The sequence below is a fragment of the Heterocephalus glaber genome, unplaced genomic scaffold, assembly GCF_053883595.1.
Source record: "Heterocephalus glaber isolate CG9 unplaced genomic scaffold, H.glaber_assembly_v1.0 deba00001454, whole genome shotgun sequence".
NCBI lineage: Eukaryota > Metazoa > Chordata > Mammalia > Rodentia > Bathyergidae > Heterocephalus > Heterocephalus glaber.
This window is the reverse complement of record NW_028258303.1, coordinates 5,442,485-5,469,944: the sequence shown is the minus strand read 5'-3', so window position 1 is coordinate 5,469,944 and position 27,460 is coordinate 5,442,485. Positions and strand designations below refer to the sequence as shown.

General features: G+C 38.0%; 2 pseudogenes; one reads left to right on the top strand and one right to left on the bottom strand.

Annotated features, from left to right (window-relative positions):
- Positions 1-91: 91 nt before the first annotated feature.
- LOC110349924 (nuclear receptor-interacting protein 3-like) lies at positions 92-20,069 on the bottom strand (annotated as a pseudogene).
- A 4,284-nt stretch (positions 20,070-24,353) lies between these two features.
- LOC101706015 (alanyl-tRNA editing protein Aarsd1 pseudogene) lies at positions 24,354-25,352 on the top strand (annotated as a pseudogene).
- The last annotated feature ends 2,108 nt before the right edge of the window (positions 25,353-27,460 follow it).

Here is a 27,460-nt window from a genome sequence, read left to right as displayed (position 1 = left end):
TAAAAGCAAACTTTTGAAAGAAGCAGAGAAATAGGCCACAAGTGAGACCTGGCAGTGTCATAAAGGGTCTATTGAATTAAATGATCAAAGGAGTAAAAAACAATGGCTGTAACCAGACAAGATCTCTAAGCACAAACTATAGTCTAGAGAGGTCTAGGGGAGAAGGAGCCCCTGGAGCATCTATTGGAAGGAAAGACTTGGTCCACAGTAAGTTGCTACACATTTGGTTCAAACCCATCTCAATCTGTCAACCTGGTGTGTGCACGCATGCAGACATCCTGCTGGGTGCAGTTACGCTTCTGAAGTGTTGTCTTCATTCAAAGAAACGGTCTCCACAAAAGGGATCTCTCCCTTGTCAGTCTTCCCCATGATCAGTCGGTGCTTATCCAAGTTTATGATACACTTCAGGGATCGGAGAGTCTGGAGACCAAGAGACAAGTTTTTCTCATTGTCCTCAACCACAGCTGCTGAACAATCCAGGTGGAAGGAGCCCAGGGTGATCACTAGATGCTTAATCTGACCCACTACCTTAAGATGCCAGGCAGAGAAAGCTTTTCTCCTTCATGCTTGTGAGATTTAACAAGCTCCTTGAGTCCCAATCTGTCCACACAGGCTAAAGATATGAGATTATGTTGACAGCCTGTGTCAACCAAGGCTTTCACATCCTTTCCAGCACACTGGCAAGAAATCAAAATCATGTCATCATCCTCAGACTTCTTTCGTCCTTCAGATTTAGCCTGGTTAAGTTTGTTGGTCTTGGAGGCCCAAGGAACACGACTGCTTCAGAGCTTAGACAGGTTGGTTTACATGAGATGCCTCTGCAGAATGTTATGAGGTTGCGCGTCCTTAGACGAGCCCAGGTTCTTGAGGCCGTCCAGGGGCAGAAGGTCGGCGGAGTCCTTGTGGATGAACTGGGCCGCTTGCTTCATTCCGTGCTGCTTCCACAGCGAAGCCGCCTCTCTCATGTCCGTCTCCTTGCGGCTGCCCTCGGTGAGGAGGCCTGAGCAAAATGTCCCTGAGGCGCGTGCAGCTGAGCGACCCCGTTGCTCCTGGCTCCCAGCACCCTCAGTCTGGAGCTACTCCAGTGGCGCAAGCTCACCGCGCCGTGCCTTTTTTTTCTTCTCTTCTGTGTTTTCCATCTTACTGGCGTATACGTTCTCAAAGTAGGTATTAATGATCCTCTGGATTTCTGCTGGGTCCGTTGTAATTTCAGCCTTTTCATTACTAATTGCATGGATTTGGGCCTTTTCTTTCCTTTTTCTGATAAAGTTGGCTAAGGGTTTGTCAATTTTGTTTAGTCTTTTGAAGAACCAACTCTTGGTTTCATTGATTTTTTTATATTGTTCTCTTAGTCTCCATTGCATTGATTTCTTCCCTGGTCTTTATAATTTCCTCCTTTCTATGGGCTTTGGGTTTGTACTGCTCTTCTTTTTCTAGAAGCTTGAGGTTCAGCATCAGTTTTTGAATTGGACTTGCTCTGTTTTCCTAATATGAATATTCACTGCTATGAATTTCCCTCATAAGACTGCTTTCATTGTTTCCCATAGATTCCGATATGTTGTATTGTCATTGTCATTTAATTGAAGGAACTGTCTGATTTCTTCTTTAATTTCCTCTGTGACCCATTGGTTATTCAGAAATGTTTTGTTCAATTTCCATGTGTTTATGAAATTTTTGCAGTTTCTTTTGCTATTGATCTCCAATTTCATTGCACTATGGTCTCATAATATACAGGGGATAACTTCAATTCCTTTGCACTTACCTAAATATGTTTTATGAGCTACTGTGTGGTCTATTTTGGAGAATGGCCCATGTGCAGCTGAAAAGAATGTGCATTCTGATTTTGTGGGGTGGAAAACTCTGTTAGCATCTGTTAAGTTCATTTGTTCAAGAGTTTTACTGAGTCCTAGTATTTCATTGCTTGTTTTTTGTCTAGTTGATCTATCTGTGACAATGGGGTTTTGAGGTTCCCTGCTACTATTGTATTTTTGCTTATATGATTTTTCATGTCTGTTAGTATTTGTTTTGTATAGTTGGGCACACTAGTGTTTGGTGCATAGGTATTTATGATTGTCATTTCTTCCTCTTGGATTGTTCCCTTTCCAAGGATGTAATGTCCTTCTTTGTCTCTCTTAATCAGTGTGGGTTTGAAATCCATTTGATCTGCAAAGAGGATAACTACTCCTGCTTTTTTTCGGGTTCCTGTCACGTGGAGCATTGTTTTCCACCCTTTAACTTTCAGTCTATGAGTTTCCTTTTGAATTAAGTGTGTTTCTTGTATGCAGCATATTCTTGGATCTTGCATCTTTTGATTGGTGAGTTGAGACCATTAAAATTGATGGTTATAACTGATACATATTGACTTATCATTGTCATGACTTTTTCTTTTTGTTTGATCCTCCCACTTTGCTTTTAATTTCTTGTTGTGCCCAGTGGATTCATTCTGCTGGGCTTCCTTAGGTCATGATCCTCATTGTCTTTTTCTAGGATTTTCTCTAAAATTTTTTGAATGCAGGTTTGGTATTCATGAAGTTCCAAATGTGCTCTTTGTCATGGAAGTATCATATTTCTCCATCAATTTTGAAAGATAGTTTTGCAGGGTACATCAATATGAGTTGGAGGTTGTTTTCCTTTAGGTCTTGAAATACAACATTCCAACCTCTTCTTGCCTTGAGGATTTACATTGAGAAATCTGCTGTGATTCTGATGGGCTTTCCTTTGTATGTGATTTGTTTCTCTTCTCTAACTACTTGTAGAACTTTGTTCTTCTGTTGGGTTTCTGGAATCTTAACAATTATATGCCTGTGTGTAGATTTTTTTTTTTTTTGATCAAGGCTAGTTGGAGTCCTGTATGCCTCACTTATCTGTATGTCAAGTTGTTTTCCCCCGCTTGGAAAGTTTTCTGCCATCACTTCTGTGAACAGTTTTTTTATGTCATCTGCACTCTCTTCTGTTTCTTCATTGACTCCAATCATTCTTATGTTATTTTTCTTTGCATCATCTATGAGCTGCTGGATTGATTTCTCATGGTCCCTTACAATTTTAAAGCAATTTTTCTTTTCCTGGTCACTAATTGCAATCTTATCTTCTATATCTGAAATTCTGTCCTCACATTGGCTCATTCTGCTGCATAGACTTTCAGTGGAGTTTTTAATCTCTTGAAAACCTGTTTGTATATTTTATTGATTCCATTTGTTTCCTATGTTGGGATTCCATCATGTTCCTCAGATCCTCATTTTCTTTAGGGTGTCCTCTCTAGATTTATTAATTATGTCTTGCACTATGGGCACAATCTCTGCTATTATGTGAGAAATTATTTCTGATTTCATTTTTTTCAGATCCTCTTTCATTGCTAGTTCAGGGAGTCCAAGTGGTTGTATATCAGAGTGTTCCATCTTGTTTCCCTTTCGAGTTGCTTTAGGGGATCTGGAAGTCTGGTTCTGAGACTTGTTTTCATGTCTTCTCATTTTGATGGGGTTGTGTGGGTGCTGCTGGCACCTTTGCAGCTCAACTCCTCTGTGCTGGAGCTGTGGTAAGTTGGCCTGGAATCTTCCTACTCTGCACTGGGAGCTGTGATATGTTGATCTGGACTCCTCCTCTGTGCTGGGAGCTGTGGCACATTGACCTGGAAGGCTCCTCTGTGCTGGGAGCTGTGGCACATTGACCCAGAAGCCTTCTCTGTGCTGGGAGCTGTCTGTGATGGAAATTCTGAATGCACTCATTTAGAATAGCTTAGATTTCATTTATTTCAAAGGACTTTTCTTGTCTACATATTGTCTTCTCATCAAGATGTGAACACTATAGAGACAGAAACCTTTTCTTTTGTGGAGGATTTGTTTTACTTTTTAATCACTGTTGAAATTTCTTAAGAAATTACAGCATTTGTACTGTAATTATTAGCCTCTTGGGACACCAATGTCCTTTTTCACATTTTATGTTTATTAATACATGTTTTCAGTACATAATGAGTACATTCACATTTTTTTCTTGAAATCCTTTTTTCTTTTCTTCCTTCTTCCTCCCCAATCTACTCTTTCCTTTCCCATTTGAACAAGTTCTTCCTAATTCCTAATATCTCTCCCTCATTTTGCTCCTTATTTACACTTTGAATTTCTCACACAAGTGAAGTCAAGTGATATTTAAACTTGTGTGCCTGATTTATTTCACTTAAGATTGTGGTCATGAAGTGCATCCATTTATCTAAAAATGCTTCAGGTTTATCCTTCTTTATGCAGAGTAGCACCCCATTGTATATAAATACCACATTTTCCTTATCTATTCATCTGTTGATGGACATATAGGCTGCTCCAAGATTTAGCTATTATGAATTGTGCTACTATAAACATGGGTGTGCATATATCACTAAGGTGTGATACTTTTAATTTGGGGGGAAAGATACTAAGAAGGGAAATAGCTGGGTCAAATAGAACCTCTAGTCCTAGTTTTTTGAGGAATCTCCACACTGATTTCCACAATGGTTGCACTTGTCTACACTCTTACTAACAGTGGAGAAGGGTTCCTTTTCCCCCCACAGCTCTCTCAGTATTTGTTTTAGCCATTTTGGAAAGGGACCAACTGAACTCAGAACTCAGAGCAGCTGCAGACGGGAATAGCTGGGTCAAATGATACTTCTAGTTTTAGTTTTTTGAGAAATCTCCATACTGCTTTCCATGGTGATGGACCAGTTTACATTAACACCAACAATAGAAAAGGGTTACTTTTTTCTGGCAGCCAGGGGTAGAAACTTTTTCAACCATTTCTCTTATATTCTATTTTTGTGCTCAGAAAGGATGCTTTGCCAAAAGAAAAAAGATGCTAAAATATTTTCAACCACCAATTTTCTAAAGATCAGTGGAACATGTAGTTTATCCTATGATCAAAAGATCAAAACTTTGCCCCCCCCTCCTTCCCTTCCTTTCTTTTTCTTTCTTTTTTGTGGATCTTAATTATTAATACCTCTACTACTCACTTATCACATTTTATTCCTTGACTTGGTTCTTTACTGCTTTTACATAATTCATCATAGATTCATTTTTAGTTTGCTCTAAATATGCTCTAAATTTGTCTTTCAAATCTAAGCGGCAAATGCTTTCGTATATTGTGCAGCGACATACACACCCAGAGATGTGCAAGAGTGTTCTGACAACCTCCAGGAATGTGCCACACACCCTCACTTGCATGATCTGGTCTGATTAGCTTAGAAAAGTTTTCCTAGTGTTTAAAGATTTCAGAAATTACTAAACAACTTTGAAACAAAGCAACATTTTCACAGATATATGGCTTCATTTACTTGACAAACTTGTATTTCGTATTTTATTGCTCTTTAGAATGTCAGTCTTTGTCCAATATTTCCAACTGTTTTAAAGCACTGGCTACACCACGTTTGTGCTGGTGCCACAGGAGCAAGGTCATCAAGGTTATATCAAATTGCTCAATGATGGATTATCCTGGACAGCACTTCCAAAATCTTTGTACAGTATGTCACAGGCAGATCAAAGGTCGTGATACTTTTCTGGTGGACCTTCTATCGATAGATGTTCACTCTCACTCTGGGCCATGTATCAGAAGGCAGCAGGGTTTCCAGAGGTTTAATATAAATCCCATGAAAGGTCCTGAACTGCAACTGTGATGTTGCCTAAGTACCTAATAATATAGAGTAAGACAAGCAAGCAAGTTGAGACATAAAATAATAGAATGACAAATACCAGATAAGGTGGCCTCCTTGATTCAGTGAAGTATTTTCAAACTGACCCATTATCTATAGAAAGTAAAATAATTATTTTGTCAAGTGAGGGAATAATACTAAAACTCTTTGACTTCAAACTTTATGATTTAGTATTATTTAGAAATGTTATATGCATTAATATTAATAAATGCTGCATTTATTAACCCATTTCACTTCAAAGTTAGAAAATGTCCTATTGTAAAACTATTTTGATAAACTGTTTTATGTTGTTTTAGTAGCAGCTATTCTAGTCATATACATTGCAAAAATTCCCTTGAATTATTTCATATAACACTTCACAAATACCTGCTGAATCTCACATAGTATCTCCTGAAATATGAAAAACACTTTGTTCACTTTTTAGTGACACTATATGTAAAGGGTAAAAAACTGCTCTTTTATCTCAATCTAGAAGAAAGGAAGTTTTTATTGCATATGTTCCTAAATAACCAGTGTGAATTAGTTTGCTAAAAAGAATACATTAAAATCAATTCTATATAGAATCCCTATATGGATTCTATTATTCTACCATCAAAATGAAATGTTTGAAAACGTTTAATTTCACTTTTATCATATTTTTATTCCAAAACTGAAAGTGCTGGATATTTTTTTAAGATTACATTAGTTTTCCCAATACAGAAATCATCTCTGTGTTTTCAAATTGTAAAGAAATTACGTATCAACTCAGGGGTACAGTTCAGCAACATATTTGTGCTTAGCATACTTGAGACCCTAGGTTCAAGCCCCAGAATCATCAAGTGGGAGAGAGAAAAATTAAGTATCATTTATCATTTTTATGAATTAGGTCTATGAGTAATTTAGTTGTTTACTTAAATTATGTAGTTAGATTTCACTTTGTTCTCTAAAAAAAGGAGTTAAAATGGTACTTCAAAGCATGTAATATACTTGAATTATAGGATTTTACATTACAGTAAGAACTTATATGTGCATGTGTTTTGACGTGTGAGGCATTTCCCTCCAAGTCACCATTTGGACAACGGTATAAAAAAAGTTGAATCCCCTCCACTATGCCCAAGGCCAATCTACCTCCAACAAGCTTTATATCTGTGAACTTACCATTAGCTTATATTGACTAGACAAGGTCCAAAAAAGTAGAGATAGTTGGGCATGAGTTGGGTGCAGATATTGCAAACCACAGACCTGAAGTGATTCCCACCTCTTTCATCCCTACTCTAAACCAACTGCTACCTGGACAATCTGGAGCAAGTTACCTTACTTCTCTAACCCTTAGTGTCCTCATCCATCAATTGGAAATAATAATTAGACCTTCCTCTTAGGTTTATTGTGAAGATTCAATGGGGAATTCATGTACCACAGACTTGGCATAGTGTTTAGCACAAATCACAAGTGGTCCAAGTAGGAAAGATGCTAAGCAAACTAAAGGCATGAGATGAAGTCCAGTCTTCTGGCTCTAAAGTTCTAGAAGCTACTCATTTTTATCTCTCTAGGCACATTAATTCCATCTAGAGCATGTTTCACTTCATGCAGCATCTATCTATATAAATATAGGATAGTTAAAACTGAAATAGTAACCAAAACACATGCTTCTCAGTCACTTTTAGGAGTAGTGTTGGCACTTTCAAAAATGCAGAAAGGAAACAGAAAAGCTAATTGAAAATCTCAGGGCAGATTAGTAGGAGAATGGTTCCCCTTAGAATCTACAATTCAATGTTCTTTGCAAATTTAATATGTATATTTAAGTATAAAAACTAAGAATCCAATAAGAAAGTTGCTTAACTCAAATGCTCTTTTCATGTAGGATTTGCCATATTATTACACCTGGATAAAAAAGATGATCATGATAAATAATTGCAGCTATTTATTGAGAAGCTACTCTGTGCCAGGACCTATACTAAGAACATGGCATATAATAATATCTAATGTAATTTTCAGTAAAATCCTATGCTATAGGTTCTGAACAATTAGTTTTCCTGCATTTGCAGTTATTAAAAGATAGAAGTGGGATTCAAGTCCAGGTGTGATGAATCTCAAAATCATATTCTTTCCACTGTGCCACATATCTCCCCAGTGGAAAATGAACAACTCAGGTCTTTCACACCAGAAGAAACTTCCCTGGCTTCAAGGACCAGAGTGAGACTAGACATGGCTCCGAGACCATTAATGGTGGCAGTTCTGAGGACATTCTGAAACCTGTTTTAATGCAATTTTTTCTTCAAGAAAAAGAGTGGCATCAAAGGGAAAGTTTGTCTTCATTTACAGAAGAGAAACTTAGCTACTATCAGAAAATTAGCCAATCTCATTACTGTTACCCCAACTATGACAAAAGAAATGATTCTAAGAGGAAACAGCAATTCTATTTTCAAGCTTGACCTGGTAGCTCAAGTTTCTAATACTATGCTCACTATGCCAGTTATTTTCATTTATTTTGTAATTCCTGGCTGCCAGTACTGAATGAAACTCACCATCATTTCCTCATCCAGAGTGTTCTGAAGCAAGAGGTGCTAAAAAAAGATGTCTGGTCATTTTCTCTGTCCACTGCCACTAGAGACACTAATTTAATGGTGATAGATTTCTATTCTGTGTCTAGTCTTCCTGTGTCACTCAGCACTTACCTTTAAAATTCAAGATGGCAGGAATAGGGTGCTTGACTGATATTCAGATACAATGAAGTGTTCTCAATTCATTGACCACAAACGCAGGTATCAGCTGATCCAAAATGGGTCTGACTTGGAATTCAGTGTACACTCCTTCTTACCAGAGAATCTTTAACTTACTTGTAGCCCCCAGACCTCACTTATCTTGAGGTACTATGGATTCTAAAGCTATGTGAGCTGCAACCTACAAGTAGGAACTGAAATTTCATAACTTGATGGAAATTTATTTCTGCATATCTTTAGATGCTATTCTCCCTAGTAAATATGCTAATCAATATACAAATAAAAATTATGTGAAGGCTAATTTAGGAAAATAATAGTATTTTTAATGCATTCACCCTCCAATTTTTTAACATAGATTTGTTGAGCCTCTAATATATGTCAAGCATTGTACTTGGCATTAGAAATACAAATATGACCAAAGCAGGTGTTATCTCTGCCCTCCTATTGGCCTCCTTTTTAGCTGATAAAGAGGAAAGAATACTATAAGTAAGTTATTTTGTCATACACGAAAATGACGAAAATTCTAAAGATGTCATTTATGGAAACTTATTGCTAGAACTGGAAATAAAAATCCAGAGTCTTCATGCACCAGGATTTATACTCATACAACAAGGTTTAATAGAATCTTTAAATTTTAGAGTAGAAGACATGTCAAATGCAGTTTACATTTCTCAGACAGTAATTATATTTACTTACAAGTGGCTATTACATTTTTAGAGACAGACACAGCAAATAATAAGAAGTTTTATTTGAGAGGAGAAACAAGAGTGCAGGTTTTTTTAGATGAAAGAAGTATAACAAATTTATAAGACCTCACATACAGCTATAATATAATAAATTAGAAGGATTAATAGAATTTTGAGCTACAGTAACCTGCACTAGTGGAATGCCTATTTTATGGAGTTCGATAATACAGTTTATCATGGACTCCATGGAATTCCCACAATATATTAGCTGTGGTGTAACAATAAAGTGCACACAGTCGGGGGCATGTCCCTTTTGACACACATTCTCTTCCCACACTTATTTTACCAGGGAAACAACTCTGGTGCAGTTTAATTAAACTGCACTGCAATGAATTGGTCCAGGTCATAGCCTTTGGACAGAGAGGGGCCTGGCAGTATCACGGGGGTTTGTCCCCGTGTGACACCAAAGAGGCTTCAGAGAACCTGGGAAAGATTGTCGGGTCTCTCAAAGGACAATGTCACTGGGCAAATCCGCAGCTGTCAATCGGTCACTTAAGGAAACATTAAACCCTTGAGGAAAATTTCTGTATTTTTCTGCTTGTTGACTCAGGATCCATTCTTTGAGGAACATTTAAATCCCTTAGGAAGGCTATGTTACACTCCTTTAGCTGGGGACAAGACCATCATGGCTCATTTTAAATAAAAAGCTGTGCCATTTTAAAGTCCACTGTGTATTCATAGCTAGCTCTGGAAAGACAGGCCAAAAAGTAATAACTTGAAATAAACTTAGGATGATGATGAGTTCAAATAAAACTCTATTGGAAAGAACATATGAATAAAAACATTTTTGCTCAAAGTAAAAATTCTCCAGCATGATCTATATCCAAGACAGAAGTGCATTACAGAAGATACATTATTTCCCTAGAGTTTCTGGGGAAAATCAACAATGTACTGGGGTCCCTCCCCAGTGACAGAAGATCTTGCATTATTGATGAATATTCTTATTTTATCTGAATGCTGTTTATTAATTCACAAGACAGTATGGGGATTGAAAAATAAAAATTTATGAAACAATTGTAGTTTTAATAGCTGTTTCTAGCTAGATACATTGAATATTTAAGTTAACCAATATACAAAGACCTCAAAAGAAGTTATTAGACAATGGCAATTAGATCTCTAATAACTTGGCTCCATTGGGATTAGAGCTCCATTTAGATGCCAGACATGGCACCTTAGTGATGGGTACACTATGTCGCCACCCTGCATTTGCCTGGAGACCCTGAGAAATGACTGTCCCTTTAGGTGTCATGTAGAAAAGCTGACCTTGAACTCTCAGCACTTGATCTTTGCACTGCCAGTAACCATTTGTCATTGTTCCCAAGAGATGGAACTCAGGTGATTTGGTGTAACCAGTAACTTTTCAAAAGAATAGAATAATTATAAGTTTTTCCCAAGCTTAGCATAGAAGATGCAAACTTGCCTAGGAAACAAAAATGAATAGACAAATTAAAAGCAAGGAATTAAAATATTTCACCCATAGAGAAAACACTTTCTAATCATTACAGAAATTATCTGGACTTGAGAATTTTGATCAAAGGTCAGAAAGATTTACTATTGCTTCAATACTTTTTGTATGAGGACATGTTCATTCCTAGGTAAAAGTGTTTCTACTAGAGCAAGCACTTTAACATACAGCAAGTGCAGGGGCTAATTCACAAAGAGTAATATTCCCAAACAGTGCTTAGCATTCTTAAAACTGAGGCCCCACATAATATAAGCATCCTCACCGCTATTTTTTCAAGCTATGAGAATATTATTTCCCCCATTTTTTCATCTGAGAAATCATAGAATTGTAAGTAGTTAGCAGAAGGATTGGTTTGTGACACTCCCAGCCTTCTGGAGCTTGTTTTATTCTAGTGGTTCTAGAAATCAACATGTTTTCTAAGTGTTGTTACTGTAGATTAGTGGTCATTGTGTACAAGGACTGTAATAAGTGCTTTACAGAGTATATTTTGTGGCTTTTTCCTAATATCACTAGAATCATGAGTATTTGCTATTATTACTGTCATTTTATACACAAGCAAACTGGGATTCAGAGAATTAAATAATTTGCTAAAAAGCAACAGAGCTAATACATAGCTGAGCTAGGATTCAAACTGTATGTTTGTTATTTTAAAAATAGATGCTCTTAAACTTTTAACTTCAGTATCTTGCTCTCAAATAAAAAGTTTAGAGATTTTTCTTTTTTTCTTTTTTAATTTTTTATTAAGTTTATTGGTACATTTAGGTATACCTTATAATCATATTCATCATTGAAAATTTGTACCTGTACATGATACATCTTGATTCTTATTTTTCCCATTCCCCTGCCCTCCCTTCTGAAACAGTTTATGTAAGAATGAGATTATCAATTGCTTGAACTAGAGGCTGGTGTTATTTTGTGGGGCTTGGGGAATGTGAGTTGAAGGAAATGTTCAATTAATGATTAAATATCCTTTGCTTTTTAATTTTTGGCTTAATTAGGTTTTCTACTACTTATTTACTTAAGTTTTCAAATTGTTGGCATAAAAATCAATACGATTTTCTTCTGTTTAAAAAAACTGTATTGTGTTTAAACTAGATTTTTACCCCCCTCCAATCTTTTTTCCTTAGTGCTAATACAGCTTTATCTCATGAATTATTTTTTACAAATATGAATCCTCTTACTATGGATTGGCAAGCTTTTACTGTAAGGGCCAGATAGTCAATATTTTAGTTTTGGGAGACTACACAGTGTCTCTGTCCTACATATATTTCTGTTTTTCTTTTTTTAACCTTTTAAAACTGAGGGAAATTCATTTTTATTCATAATTGTTTTAATGTTAGGCTCTGAGCTCTTCATTGCTGACACAGATTTTGCTTTCCTTTTTATTTTCATTTACTTCTCCTATGTTTATTATTTTCATTCTTCTACTGTGATTGACTTTATTTGCTTATGCTTTCTCTAACTGTACTTAAAATCTATTGTCTTCCTTTAATATATTTTCTTTTCATTTTTTAAGGAATTGAATGTTATCAATTTGCCTTCAAATAATTTTTTGCTGCTTAGATATAGATCTTTCATTGTGGTAAATTTCTAACTTTAAGCAAATTATTTTTAAAGTGTATTTTTTATAAGAACACATTTTAAAGTTTCCAAATATTAAAAACTATTACTCTTATTAGGGATAATATCAAGTTAGATATAATATATGGTCTTAGAGGAAGAGTTATTTGGTATTCAACCTTTGTAAAATTTGCTGATACATCCCTTCCAACTAAACATGATTATTTTTAGAATATTCCATGTATAGATTTTCATATATTCTTTCCTAATCATTGAGTTCAAACCCAATGGACATTTGCTGAGCTTTAACGTCATTGACTTTTTTGTGTCTTCCTGTACTTATGAAATTTCACAGGCAGAGGCCAAAACTCAGTTTCCAAATTTCTTTTGCATCTGTTCCCTTTATAAGTGTCTATGTTTACTTTCAAAACTGCTCATTTATTTCTTTCTATTTTTATTTGGTTTCTTTCATCTTTTCACATTTTTTCTTTCAAAATCAAAATCATTCCTTCATTTATCTCTTTGAATATTTTTAAGACTGTTTCCTTTAAGTTTTTTCTTCATTTTTTTCACAAAAATAATTTCATCTCTGAGGTAATGTGGTCTGCTGATTTTGTTGGCTATACTTTTAGGAATTCCAGATTTCTTTATTTGCTTTGGAATTGAGCTTAGAGTTTCAGTTTTGAAGGGAAGATGTCATGTCCTCTCTTTCCCCCTTGTTCAGTCTACCCTATCTAACAGTCTCACAGTTGCTTTTTCCTGGCCCTCAGTGTCAGCATTCAGAAATCTGATCTTGTCTCTGTGTTTCTGAGATTCTTCTTTTGTGGATTGTCAGAAAGAGTATCGTGTAGGTCTCAATCCAACTACTGACCTGTCCCAGAATTCCGTATCCTGAAGTTTGTTTGCTAAAAGCTGTGACACTAGTCCGAGGCTGGTAATACACTGTAAAGTTACCAATGTTTTTGAATACATAAGAGAGTGTTTACAAAGAATATAAATTGCGTTTTTGAATATGGCTTACTGTAAAGTCATAAAAATGAAAAGATACAAGCAGTAGAAAAGAAGCACTGTTAACATGTCTACAAAGCAGTATAAGATACAATGAAAATAAAGATATTTTGCAGTATGAAGTTATATCTGTCTTAATTCTCCCAAGGCATAGGAAGTACTTTATAATTTCAATATTTAAATTCTGGTTCACTTTTAATTTATTTAATGCTGTGATAATTGCTAAGATGTAGCAGTAAGTATGAAATGAACCCACTTTCTCACAGCCAAGTGAGGTAGAATATAATGGCCATAATAGACATACTAAGCATCCTATTATAACAACACAAAATGGAATAAGACAAAGACTTCAGAGGGAATTATGGAAAGTGAAGGAAAAAAAGATGCTCACAATTTACAAAGCCACTGAATTATGGGGGTATATTTTCTGCAGTAAAGAGTACAAAATCTTCTGTCCTAGAAATCATACCTTTCCTTCTTTTATCTTGGTTCCAATAATTTGTCGTCTTTGTTGAATGATCTCAATGAGAAGATCACACTTGTCTGTCAATGTGGCTTCTTGACATGAAGCATTGACTTCAACATGTTGATAGGTTTGGATGAGCTTAGCCAAAAGGGTCTACAGTTCCATGTTCCTCTTAATAAGATTGGTGAGGTTACTCTCTAAATTTTGCTTCAATTTGTCATAGCGCTTACTCAAAGCTGCCACCTGATGATCGCGGTGCCGCCCAACCAGTTTATACAAGGCACAGATTATTAACTGGTCCTCGGTCACGCAGTAAGTATTCACCTTCTCATCCTCATGCTCCAGGCACAGCAGCCCCAGGATGTGCAAGTCCGGGATTGGCTCAATCAGACGAAGGCCTGTAAAAGGCTTCTTGTTCAGGTGAATGGCTTTTAGGCACTCGTCACAGTAGGACACCTTGCAAGTGACACAGGTCTTCACAGCATCCTGGGCAGGATCCTGGTCACAGAACTGGCAGAGGATATTCTCGGCAGAGGACATGGTGTTGGCGTCGAAGGCCCGCTCCCGACGGGTCTCACTGGGGGAGTTGGGCCCGCTCACTGATGCTTTCTGAAAACTTGGGAGATTTTTCTTGATGGTAAATATTTCTATATTATGTTTTTCAAAAATGGTCTGATTTCTTCAGCATGGTTATTATGAGACTGGATTCGTTTTATTTTTTATAGAATCATCCTATTATGTAGTGATAAAGTCTAAAAAAATTCTTATTTGATGAGACTTTTGTAGTCTGATTTTAATTTTCCTCAGATAAGAAGACTTTCACATCCCTCCTTAATGCACCTGTCCCTCCACAGGAAGTGAAAAGTAAAAGTATTTCTTTCTACCAGACCACACACGTCTGACACCAAAAATAAAGCATCACCTACTCAAAGGAAAAAATGTGGTTGAAGTTAAAGTTATATCTCCCAGCCCAGCTTCAATTAGAAAAATTAAGAATCACCTTCAGTAGGGACATATAATTTATTCACTTACCAATTTATAGGAATTAGAATACTACATTTCTGTAGTATTTCTGAGATTGCAACATATCAGCTTAACATCTATCGCCCTTGATTCTCCCTATTTTTTATATTTCCTCCTTTTCTCACTGTGTACTAGTTATGAAACAAAATTTAGTATTACCCCTTGAATTTTTTATTCTGAAAAGCCAAGCATCTCAGTAAAAAAAATGACCATCTCAGTTTCTACACACAGAGAACTGAGATTTGGCAGATTTTGCAACATGGTGACCTGCATATACACACACACACACACTTAAAAAAAATAAAACTGAATTTAAAATTGTATTAAAATGCTAAGTACAAATATAACAGCTAAAGATTTAAAGATACAGTTGGTGTTAAATGAATGAGAAGAAACATCAAAGTGCTAAAGAAGAGCCAGAGCAGGCAGCTTACAAAACAAACTCAACCATCAGAGAGTTGTGGGCGAGTTATACATATGAACTACAGCCAAGAGGTTATGGTTTTCATCTCCATGCAGGGAAAGAGAAGTGGCCTTGAACTCCAGCTCTGAGAAGTAGTAGAAAGACACCATTTCATCGGAGTTAGCAACTCATTAAAAGGCTGCTCCATTAAGGGGAAGACAAGTACTCCATCCTACAGGTCAAAAAACACTAAAGCAAACTGTCCTTCCAACAGTTCCTTAAGGTTTACAAAATAAAAATTCATTCAAGGAAATCAAGGCTTAGCCTGTATTAGTTCATGACATAGGTGTCTGTAAGCCAAAAATGGTAGCATAAAGTTTATCCTCAACTATTACATTTTTGAAAAATGCAGAACTACTCTGCATTAATATTATATAATTTTAGGTTGCTAGCTACTTTTCTTCAACATTATTCTTTAGCCTGAGACACACACACACACACACACACACACACACACACACATCAGTAAAGCTTACCTTCAAAAGAAAAGCTACTCTGGCCGGGGATTTAGCTCAGTGGCACCATGCCTGCCTTGAAAGTGCAAGGTCCTGAATTCAATCCCCAGTACCAAAAGAAAAGAAAAGAAAAGCTACCCCAACATAAATGACACTATAACAAACAAGAACAATCAAACCAGGGATTTGAGATAAGACAATTTGAAACTAAAAACAAACGTATTTTAAGTTACTAAAGGGACCCAAAAAGCCAAGCACAGTGGTGCCTATGTGTAATCTCAGCACTTTGGGAAGCTCAGGTAGGAGCATCACAAGTTATATGAGACCGTGTTTCAAAACAAAAAATAAAAATAAGGGCTAGGGATGTAGCTCAGTGGTACAGTGGCCTTGGGTTTGATCCGCAGTATGATAGGAAAGGAAGAGCAATTAAAAAACAAAAACTGTTGAGGAAAGAGCACAACATTATAAAGATATCAAGACATAGAAAAATGAATAGAAATAGGTTTGGATTAGAGAACTAGAAGACAGATGTGAGGTACTATCCAGGGATAATGTAGTAAGAAAAGTGAAAACCTGAGAAATGTGAAAAATAACAAATGAAACATGAAAAATACAAAGAAAAAAACCAACATGCAGGATATAAGAGTTCTATAAAGAGATAATAACACAAATTAAAACATATTCAATATAATGCTGTTTAATAATTTTTATAATTAATGAGTGATAAGAATTATTAACATAATCACAAAGAGCCAAGACAACAACAAGTGTGAATCTACTGTAAAGTACTTCTTTCTGGAACTGTAGAATACCAAACAGAAGGAAAATATTAAAAGCAGCTACAAAGAAAAGATATTATCTGCAAAGGAAAAATAATCAGACTGTCAAATTGAATTTCTAGCCGTCAAAAGTAGAAGCCAGGGCCGGGGATTTAGCTCAGTGGTTTCGCCACCTGCTCCGCAAGCACAAGGACCCCAGTTCGATACCCAGTACCAAAAGAAAAAAAAAAGTAGAAGCCAGAAAATAGTTTTCCAGAAAAATATCTGGTAATTTAGAATTCTGTTAACAATTCAAGTATCAATTAAAGGTAGGATAAACAAGTTATAGGCAATACAGGAAGAATAAGCAGCAATCAAAGAAATCCAATAAGTGAGTCATGTTTAAAACAACTGCTCTAGCCAGGTAAGGTGGCACATGCCTCTAATTCCAGCTGTCAGAGGGCTGAGGCAGGGAGATCACTCAGTTCAAGGCCAGACTAAACTACATAAAGAGACCCTGTTTTTAAAACAATTTAATTTGATTTTTAAAAATAACAATTAAAGGGGCTGGGGATTTAGGTCAGTGGTGCCGCCGCCTGCCTCGCAAGCGGAAGGTCCTGAGTTTGATCCCTGGTACCAAAAAAAGAAAGATACTTGCCAAGAGAACTGGTGTATGTATTGAAGAGCTGATACAGCTTCCTGAAACACATCAAGGAAAATGATCAGAAAAAGAAGGAAGCCAGATAGAAAGGTAGCCTGGAGAGGCACACTTAGCAAGCCAGCAGGCAGGAACCTGGTGCCTAAGAATCCATGGCCCAGGCTGGGGTGAGCCTCTGCCAGCGGGCGCTTGACCAGTGGCTCAGCTGTTCTAGGCCCTGGGTTCAGTACTCAGCACTGCTTCAAAATGAAAAAAACTCCTCTGAATTGGAAAAGTGGTTTTCTTAATCAAATAGGGGTGTGGTATCCTCACCCCAGAGAAATAAGCATTTAGAGCAGATTCTCATTGTACCCAGTTAGATGTGGCTTCCCTCACTCTTCACACTGTTCATGCTGAAAGATGTGAGACTGTGTCACAGACATTGACCTAACTGGTTAGAAAATGGCCATGTGTCTATGGGATGTTCATATTGGCCTAAAGGTGGTCTCTAAACCACCAAGGGAAAAGGATTCATGAAAGTGAATGGAAGGCAGCCTATTACATTACAGTTAAACTAAGAAGAGCTCATCACTTGAAAATGTATTATAAATAGCTAGTTTTTCAAGATCAGGAATTTGGCTTTGTAGTCCTCAACTTAAATATAAACTTTTTAAGGGCTGGGGATTTAGCTCAGTGGTTCCACCGCCTGGCTCGCAAGCTCAAGGTCCCGAGTTCAATCCCCAGACCCAAAATAAATAAATAAATAAAATTAATTAATTCTTCAATGCACAAAGAAAGGAAAAGGAAAATTTTCATGATTAAAAATATTTTTAAATATTTCTCTTAAAATATTTAAGAGAAAAGTTGGTATTCAGAAAAGTTTTCATTCAGATTGTGATAACTTTTTGCCACTCACAAAACATTCAGTAATATATGAACTTTATATGAAGGATAGTGAACTCAGGAAACAATGGAGTACCAAGCAATTGGTGGGTGTAAATTAATACAGGCAATGAGAGTAATGACTAATAGAAACAAAGCCATTGACCTACAGTAGATAAAACCAATGATGGGAATAAAATACATAAAAATTTGAAGGAAGAGTCGAATATATTTTAAAATGTTGTGGTTGTGTTGTCTGTTGGTTTGGTTTGGTTTGGAGACAGGGTCCTCCTGTGTTCCCAGGTTGGTTTTGCACTTGAAGTCTCCCACCTCTGCCTCCCTAGTGCTGGGGTTACAGACATGTATCACTACACCCAGGTCTAAAAGGTTTTTTAAACAAGAAATGTAAAGCTGTTTATTAATGTAAGATTTTTAAAGACGACTATGCACGATAAATTTTTGAGGTATCTATTTAAAAGACAGAAAAATGTATAATTTATATAAAGAAAATTTAAAATCCAGTCATCACAGTAAAAGCAGAAGAGAAACAAGAAGCAGGAGAAAAGTAAGTAGAAAATTAAATGCAAGGTATATAACTCAATAAAAATATTTGGGTTTTGTCAAGTATAAATCACTAGTTCAAAAATTTAGAGACTGAATGTTTAAAACTGACACTGGATGCTATTTATGAAATAGGTATCTTTATGAATCCATCTCAAAAATATAATATTGAGTTTTTAATAGCTGCAAAAGGGTAAACTAACATGATATGATGTATACAAACTTTTAATAAACAACACTAACCACAGAATACTTATTACTAAGTGATAAAAAGGAACAAACTTCTGGTCATTTTTGGAAAGACAAAATTACAGATTAATTGGTCACCAGAGGTTGGGGATGGCAGAGAAGTTGAGTGTAACTATAAAGGGTGAGCTTTGTGGTGGGAGAAAAGTTCGGCATCTTCGTTGTAGCAGTGGTTACATCCATCTACAAATGTGATGAAAATGACAGACCTGCCAGGTGTGGAACCCTGTGCCTGTAATCCCAGCACTCTGGGAGGCTGAGGCAGGAAGATTGTAAACTCAAGTCCTTTTAGGGCTATGTAGCAAGAACATATATCAAAATTTTTAAAACAACCATAAAGAAGACCCCTTGGTCCCCCATAGCTCAGTGTGAAGGTCCTGGGCTCAATCCCCCAGTACTGCCAAAAAAACAAAAAACAAAAAACAAAAAAATAACCCATTCCCGTTACCCTATTATGCAGGGTTTGATGTTGTTCTACAGTTATATAAGGACTAACCTTTGGTGAAAACACACAAGACCACTTTGTTCCATCCTTTACAATTCCTTATAGACTGACAATCTTTAATTATTTCAAGACAAAAGTTTTTTTAATACTATGTCCTGCTTTAAAGATGTAGATAGTAAAAGTATAACATGTATTAGTATTGTCTTAATCTTTCTAAATGCTATATACTGTACAAAATAGTAATAGGCAGAATAGAAGAACTGTAAATAGCTTACAAACACATAAAAAATTTTGACTCAGATACGTAGAAAATAACATCCACAAACAAGCTAAAGAAGATGCTGAGGCATTTTCTTTGTTTTGTGACAATTCATTCACTTCACTCCAATCTCAGAAACTGGAAAGGAATTCTAACATTCCAGTTTAAGTAGACAACACAAGCAGTCCTGACGCTGTGCTGTTCCCATATGCATGAATTTCAGTTACCATCGATGTGATTCAGATCTCAACTTCCACAACTAAATGTAACTGCAGAAAGAAACTCCCCAGCTAGCTCTTCAGTCCACAGTTCTCTATATACATAGTAGATGTGCACCATGATCTGTCACCAATCACCTCATCCTTCCCAAGCCTGTCAGTGATGATGACTGAGCATTTAGTACTCAGTTCACACAGACACAAAGAACATTGGTGTGCTATGTCTTTGTCTCCCAGTGGCAAACTCAGGTGATATTTCACAAATATGCATATCAAAAGACAGAATTGGCCAATAGAGATGGAACTGCAGCAAAGAAAAATGATAATGCTTGAAGTGAAGATAAAGTCAAACATAAGTGGAAGTATAGAAGAAACAATCAATTGTATGTAGACAGTCACTAGCAGAGAGCATCTAGCAAAAGAATCTCATGACGGGCTACTTCTGCTGCTGCCATTGCTGCTGCTGCTGCCATTGCTGCTGCTGCCATTGCTGCTGCTGCTGTTTATCTGCATCTACCTCCTGCCTGCTCTGTGATGCCCCTGTGCCAAGCCTCCCTGACTTGCAGCCAGCCAATTATGGACTGAAACCTCTTCAAACTTGCCCAGGAAGAGGCTCCCCCAGCACCATTCCATGCTCCTAGGGCAGAAAAGGTGAGAAAATCCCAGCACCCAGGAAGAGGTTCCCCCACCGCCATTCCACACTCCTATGGCAGAGAAGGTGAGTCACACGGGTGCCAGAAGCACACCCCCCCGCCACGTGGAAATGAGAAGACTTGTAAACAAGCCTCAAAAACAGACTTGCAGATCACCTACAGCAACCCCAAAGGGAATCAAGATGGAACAATCTGATATTCAACAACCTAGACTCCTTGAACTGGCAACAAAAGAGGATCTGAAAAAAATGAAATCAGAAATAATTTCTCAATTGGGCCAGGGATTTAGCTCAGTGGTTCTGGCACCAGCCTTGCAAGCACAAGATCCCGAGTTCGATCCCAGGTACCAAAAAAACAAAACAAAACAAATTAAAAAAAAACTTCCTTCCTTGCATTATTGGGCCGGGGATTTAGCTCAGTGGTTCCGGCACCTGCCTTGTAAGCGCAAGGTCCAGAATTCGATGCCCGGTGCCAAAAAAAAAAAAAAAGACAAGAAATAATTTCTCAGATAACAGCAAAGATTGTGCCCATAGTGCAAGACATGATTAATAAATCTAGAGAGGACACAGATAAAGAATTAGAGGATCTTTGGAACATGATGGAATCCCAACATAGGAAACAAATGGAATCCATAAAACAGATGCAAACAGATTTCCAGGAAATTGAAAACTCCATCGAAAGTCTACGCAGCAAAATGAACCAATGTGAGGACAGAATTTCAGATATAGAAGATAAGATTGCAATTAGTGACCAGGAAAAGAAAAATTTCTTTAAAATTGTAAGGAAACATGAGAAATCAATCCAGTAGCTGCTAGATGATGGAAAGAAGAATAGCATAAGACTGATTGGGCTCAAAGAAGAAACAGGAGAGAGTGCAGATGACATAAAAAAGGTGTTCACAGAAGTGAAGTCAGAAAACTTCCCAAGCAAGGGAAAACAACTTGATATAAAGATAAGTGAGGCATACAGGACTCCAGCTAGCCTTGATCAAAAAACTCTACACATAGGCATATAATAGTTAGGATTCCAGAAACGCAACAGAAGAACAAAATTCTACAAGCAGTGAGAGGAAAGAAACAAATCACATACAAAGGAAAGCCCATCAGAATCACAGCAGACTTCTCAATGCAAACTCTCAAGGTAAGAAGAGCTTGGAATGATGTATTTCAAGCCCTAAAGGAAAACCGCCTCCAACCCAGATTGATGTACCCTGCAAAACTATCTTTCAAAATTGATGGAGAAATAAGATACTTTCATGATAAGGAGCACCTCAGGAACTTCATGAATACCAAACCAGCACTCCAAAAAATTTTAGACAATATCCTACGAAAAGACAATGAGTATCACAACCCCAGGAAGCCCAGCAGAATGAATCTGTTGGGCATGACAAATTAAAAGCAAAGGGGAAGAATCCAACAAAAAGAAAAAGTCATGTCAAGGCTTTTAAAACTTTTGACTTCATCTCCCTAATGAGTATATAATTCAATCTTGTTATTGCTCATGATTAGCATTTTTCTGATTCTAGAGTTGCACATCTTTCCTTGTGCTGTACTGGCTATTTATCATCTTCTTGTGTCTACACTTTAATTGGGTTGTCCATTAATGAGCTGTAAGAGTTCTTTATATATTCTGGTCATAGGTTATATGCTTTGTAAATATGATTTGTTTAAGGACTACTTTTCATTTTCCTAACAATGTCTTTTAAAGTTCTAAATTTTGATGGAATCTCATTTATCAATTTTTTTATACATCATGTTTTTTGTATCCTAGAAAATTCCTGCCTACCCTAAATTCATGAACATTTTCCCTTATAATTTCTTCTTAAAGTTTTAGTCTTTCATATTTAGGTTCATAGATCCTTTCAAGTTATCTTTATGTATGGAAATAAAGGGTTGAGGTTAACTTTTTACATACAGATAACAGGTATTCTAGTACCATTTGCTGAAAACACTATTTTTTCCTCTGCCCTTGAGTTGAGTTTATATTCTATAAAATGTTAATGTTAAATAATCTTTCAAAACTCAGTGGACCATATATGTGTGGTTCTATTTCTAGATTCTCTGTTTTATTCCAATGATCTATATGTCTTTCCTTATGCCTACATTGTCTTGATTACTGTAGCTTTAGAGGAAGTCTTAAAATTAAGTAATAAATGTCTTCCAACACTGTTTTTTTTTCTTTTTACTTTTCTAGGTCCTTTGTATGCCTACATAACTTTTAAATTTCAATATCCAATTCTTCATTTATAGAAAGTATATATAGACCTGAATTTTTATATATACCTTGTGTTTTCTAATCCTGCTAAATTCAAATACACATTCTAGGGGCTCCTAGAGATTTCTTAGTATTTTCTCTGTAGATTATAATTTCATCTACATATAAAGATTTTATTTCTAATTTGCCAATCCTATGCTAATTGTTTATTTTTATTGCCAGACTATTTTGATTTGGGCCTATGTTTGAAAGTTTAATGGACAGATGAGGAGTAGCCATATCTTCCCTTGTTCCTCACCTTTAGGAGAAAGCATTTTATCTTCTCCATTCATATAAGGTGTTCTAGCTGGAAGTATGGAGTACATGTCTTCAATCTGTTGAGAAGGTTCTCTTCTACTTCTAGTCTCCTGATAGCGTTTATGATGAACAGCTGTGGAATTTAGTCCGATACTTTTTCTCCAACTACTGACAGGATCATATGACTTTTTCCTTTCCTCTGTTAAAATGATGACTTTTGGGGTAGATCTTCCAATACTGAACCAACACTGCCATACCTATAATAAAACCACTTTCTACATACTGCCAGATCTGACTTGTAAGAGTTTGTTTTGTTAAACAAATTTCTATCTATGTTCATACTTTTTTCTTCTATTATCTTTATCCAGTTTTAGGATTAACACAATGTTGATTTCCTAAAATGAAGGGAGAAGCGTTCCTTTTTTATTCTGCTTTAAATGTTTGATATAATTTATCAATTGAAATGTATATGAACCTGTTGTCATATAGGTAGGTTTTCAAGCTAGGATTATACTTTCTTTAATAGGTGCTATTCAAATTTTATTCAAAGTTTAACTAACTCCTCCAGAGTTAGTTTCATGAATTTGTCTTGCAAGGTACTTCTTAGAAGTTGTCAAATTTATTTCAAAAAAGATTTTTGTAGTATGCTTTCTATATCCTTTTAAATTCTGTAAAAATCTGTGGTAATGTCTCCTAGATCTTGATACTGTAATTTTAAAAATGTATAATTGATATTGTGTAATAGCATGTAAAGGTCTAAAGGAGCAGGGGGAGTGGGAGGGGTAGGGGAAAGGAAAGAAGGGAAAAGAAAAAATATGAGAAAAGGAAAAAAGTGGAAACAAAGTCTTTGCAAATAGGGAAGGGTGGAGGGGGTGAAAGGAGGGCAGGGGAAGGGGAAAAAAATAAGAACCAAGATACTCATGTAATGGTACAAGATCCCAATGATGAATGCAACTGTATTTTATATCTAAAATGTACCAATAAACTTAATGGGGGGGAAGAATCTCATGATGATGTTCACAAATGCAGAAACGGGTTGCAGTGAGAAGGATGAAGATGTCCATGACACAAAGGAAATAAGTCCCTCAAAAAGCTTCAAATGAGGAGAATTTTCACTGGGCATGGTGGTGCACACCTGTAATCCCAGCACTATAGGAAGCTGAAGTAAGAGGATTGCAAGTTGGAACCCATCCTGGTCAACTTATTGATTTAGCAAGACCCTGTCTCAAAATGTAAATAAATAAATAGGCTGGAGAGATAGGGTTCAGTCCTGTATGGAGGGGTGGAGAGGGTGAGAGAGGGAGAAAAGCAAAAGGAAGAAAGAAAATCTCACAAGTAGGTGATGATACTAAAAACCCATGGTATAACATGTTGGAAAGTGACCCAAGCTTTAAAAGAAATATAAAAATTTATCAAGACAGAAAGGAAGCCTACTCCTTATTGCAGGTCATGTAACAAGACGACAAGTACTGCCCTGGTTGCTTTTGTTGTCTTCCACCGCCATGAACTGTTGCCCCTCTGCCACCCTGCCTTGGATCCAGCCAAATATGAACTGAAACCTGTAAGAACTTTGTCCACCGTCGAGGTCGTGCCAGAGGCAGGTGAAGGCCAGAAGGCGCAGCGCGTGTTCCAGATGGTGCTGGAAGACAAGTTGCTCTTCCCCGACGGCAGGGTCAGTCTGACGACAGGGGTGTAGCCGAAGATGTCCCTGTGCCGACAATGACCCGCCGGGGCTGAAGCTGATCACTTTAGGGTCCACTTGGACTGGGAGCGGCGCTTTGACCAAATGTAGCAGCACTGCGGCAACATCTCATCACCGCAGTTGCCGAGCGCCTGTTTGGACTGAAGACCACCTCGCAGTGGCTGCCATCGAGCAGAGCGTGAACGAGAAGATCCCGTGTGTGGCTGCCAGTCAGTGTGGGCGGGCTGAGCCCAGATGACCCGGAGGTGGAGCCGGGCCTGGGGGCTGCCAGACCATCATGCCGGCCAGTGCGCGTGCACGGTGACCATCGAGGGTGTGGAAGCCAACATGTGCTGAGGGACATACGTGCGCAACCTCAGCGACCTGCAGGTCATCATGATCATGGGCACTGAGAAGGAGAAGAAGAAGACCAACCTGCTCTTTCGGGCCAGGCGCCGCGTGCTAAAGTGGGTGGAGCAGAGTCACGCAAATGAAAAGGCTCTCGCAGCATTGCTCAGGATTGGGTCTTAGGGCCGCATGCAGACGTGACCAAGCTCCAGAGCTCAGTGAAGCTCCTGCTGAAGAACAACCTGAATCTGCTCAGAGAGCTGGCCGTGCAAGCCGCCCGCAGCCTCAGAGTCGCCCGGACTGGGGCGGGAGGTGGCGCTGCGAAGGAGGGTGATTCTGCGTTCTGGAACATCGCTGCCAGTGAGACTGGAGCCGAGGACACCCCCTGTTCTTGACCGTGGGAGGCGGGAATGGGGCTGGGCTCTGCTTACTGGCTGGGCCCCCGAAGCTGTGGAGACCCTGAGACCCAGGGTGGCCGAGGTCTGTAAGGTAAAGGAGTGGGAAGAAAGGCCGCTTCCAGGGCAAGGCCACCAGGATGGGCCGGGTGCTGAGTCCCGAGCAAGGCTGCAGAACCACACGTCTTTGCGGAGCTCGGGGGGCTAAGCTGTGTGCCAGCCCCACCAGGGCAGTGACACACCCCGGCTTGAGGCTCTGCCGCCCCGGATTCACCACCCGGCTGTGCATCCGCGTGTACCTGTCAATAAACAGTTTTCTTTCTTCTTTTTTATGCCATTGGGGATTGAACTCAAGGCCTCGCGTGCACTAGGAAGGCACTCTACCGCTGAGTTACATGGGCAGCTTTCCAGTTTCTTTTTCCTTTTTCAGGACTGGGGGTTGAACCCAGGGCCGTCACACTGAGCTATGTATTCAGCCTGTTTATTTGTTTTTGTTTGAGGCAGAGTACTGCCAGATCACTCAGTTGCCCAGGCTAGGTTCAAATTTGCAATACTCCTGCCTCACCCTCTCCCAACGATGGGATCACAGGCATGCACCACCATACCCGGCCTCAGGCCTCTTTTATGATGGCACTAATCACATTCATGGGGGTTGGCCCTATGTCATAATCACCTCTTAAAAGCATCACCTTAAGAGTTCACCAGGTGTAATTAAAAGAAAAAATGTGGTGAATGCTGATGCTGAGTGCCACCCAAGTGAAAGACAGGCTTATAAAAATATTACAGTGCCCTCACCCTTACGCGATGTGGCACTGTGTACTTCTGGCTCTTCCCCAACATCAGAATGACCATGGAAGGGAAAGCTTTGGAATCCATTCAGAACAAAGAGGCAGCCAGGACAGTGCAACCAAAGACTCAGGAAAGAGGACCCCAGAGCTGCTGCAGCAAGTACAAGAGCCATGGGATGAGTGTGTTCAAAGCAAGGGAGAGGATTTTGAGAGGATTGATGGCATTATCTTTTACTAAAATTTTTTCACCGTATTCCTGGATCGCATCTTGCGTCATTGCTTGGGGGTTGGGATTTCAGCATGGAAATCCCCTAGGGACACAAACCCCAGGACCACGGTAGGGGGTAGGGGTTGGGTCACTTCCACTTGGGGCCACCACACCCCACATGCCCACTCGGGTGCCGTGAGCACCTAGACACACGGGCTCGTGTCCTGATCTGAACACAAGACTTGCTGTCACCAAGGGGCAGTTAGGAAAAGTCACACAGACTTAAACACTGTACATGAAGACAGAACTTGCTTGTCCAAGGAGAGAGCAGCAGTTTTGAGCTGGTGATGTCATTCCTGCCTGTCACAGGGTCCCTCATCCAGTGCTAGGAACAAGGACCTAGTGTTCAGGGGAAAGGGTCACTTGTCCTTTATGAGGTTTGCCAGAAAATAAAGCAGAATGAATTAATTGTTTAAAAAAAAAAAAGACAAGTACTGTTCAAGCTACTTTTGGTGAGATTTACCAAAACATCAATTTTCAGTATCTTAACATTTTAAGTTAGTAATCTGAATACTAATTTTACTCTTTTTTGTTTCCCTATATTTATATAACCACATCTATTTATAGCCCTATACATCAGATCCATGTGTACATGTGCATATATGTGTGTGTATATATACATATATATAAAACCAACAATAAGACAGCTTTTTAAGTTTTGATGAAATTTTTTAAAGATTATGGAGCAAACATTTTCCCATTGATTATTAAGATCATTTGCACTGTTATTTTTACTGCCCCACACTAGTGTCCAAAGGAAGGACCACCTGTATACAAAGGAGGTAATCTACTTGTGCAAAACCTAAAGTATAACAATTTAGGAAATATCACATAAAAGTCATACTTAAGTTTATTTTGCTTATGAAGCTAAGTAATGAGAAATGGTGAATTAGTAACTGTATATGAGAACTACTGCCATTGCCATTTCAGCCTTGACATCCATTATTCAGAGATAGACACAGAAAAGTAGCTACACATGTGACCAATTCAAGGGACCCATGAAATCTCTGGTACTTCTCAATTAAACTGAGATGGCTAGGCTGTCTATTTGAGAAGACATGTAATAATGTTCAAAACAGCAATTTTAGGGCTGGGGATTTAGCTCAGTGGTGCTGCCGCCTGCCTCTCAAGAGCAAGGTTCCAAGTTTGATCCCTGGTACCAAAAAAAAAAAAATTTTTTTTAAAGGTATATGGCAGTTTTATGTCAAAATATGCAGAAAAAAACAAACAGGAGCTGGTCACAGTGGTGCCGTAGTAGTC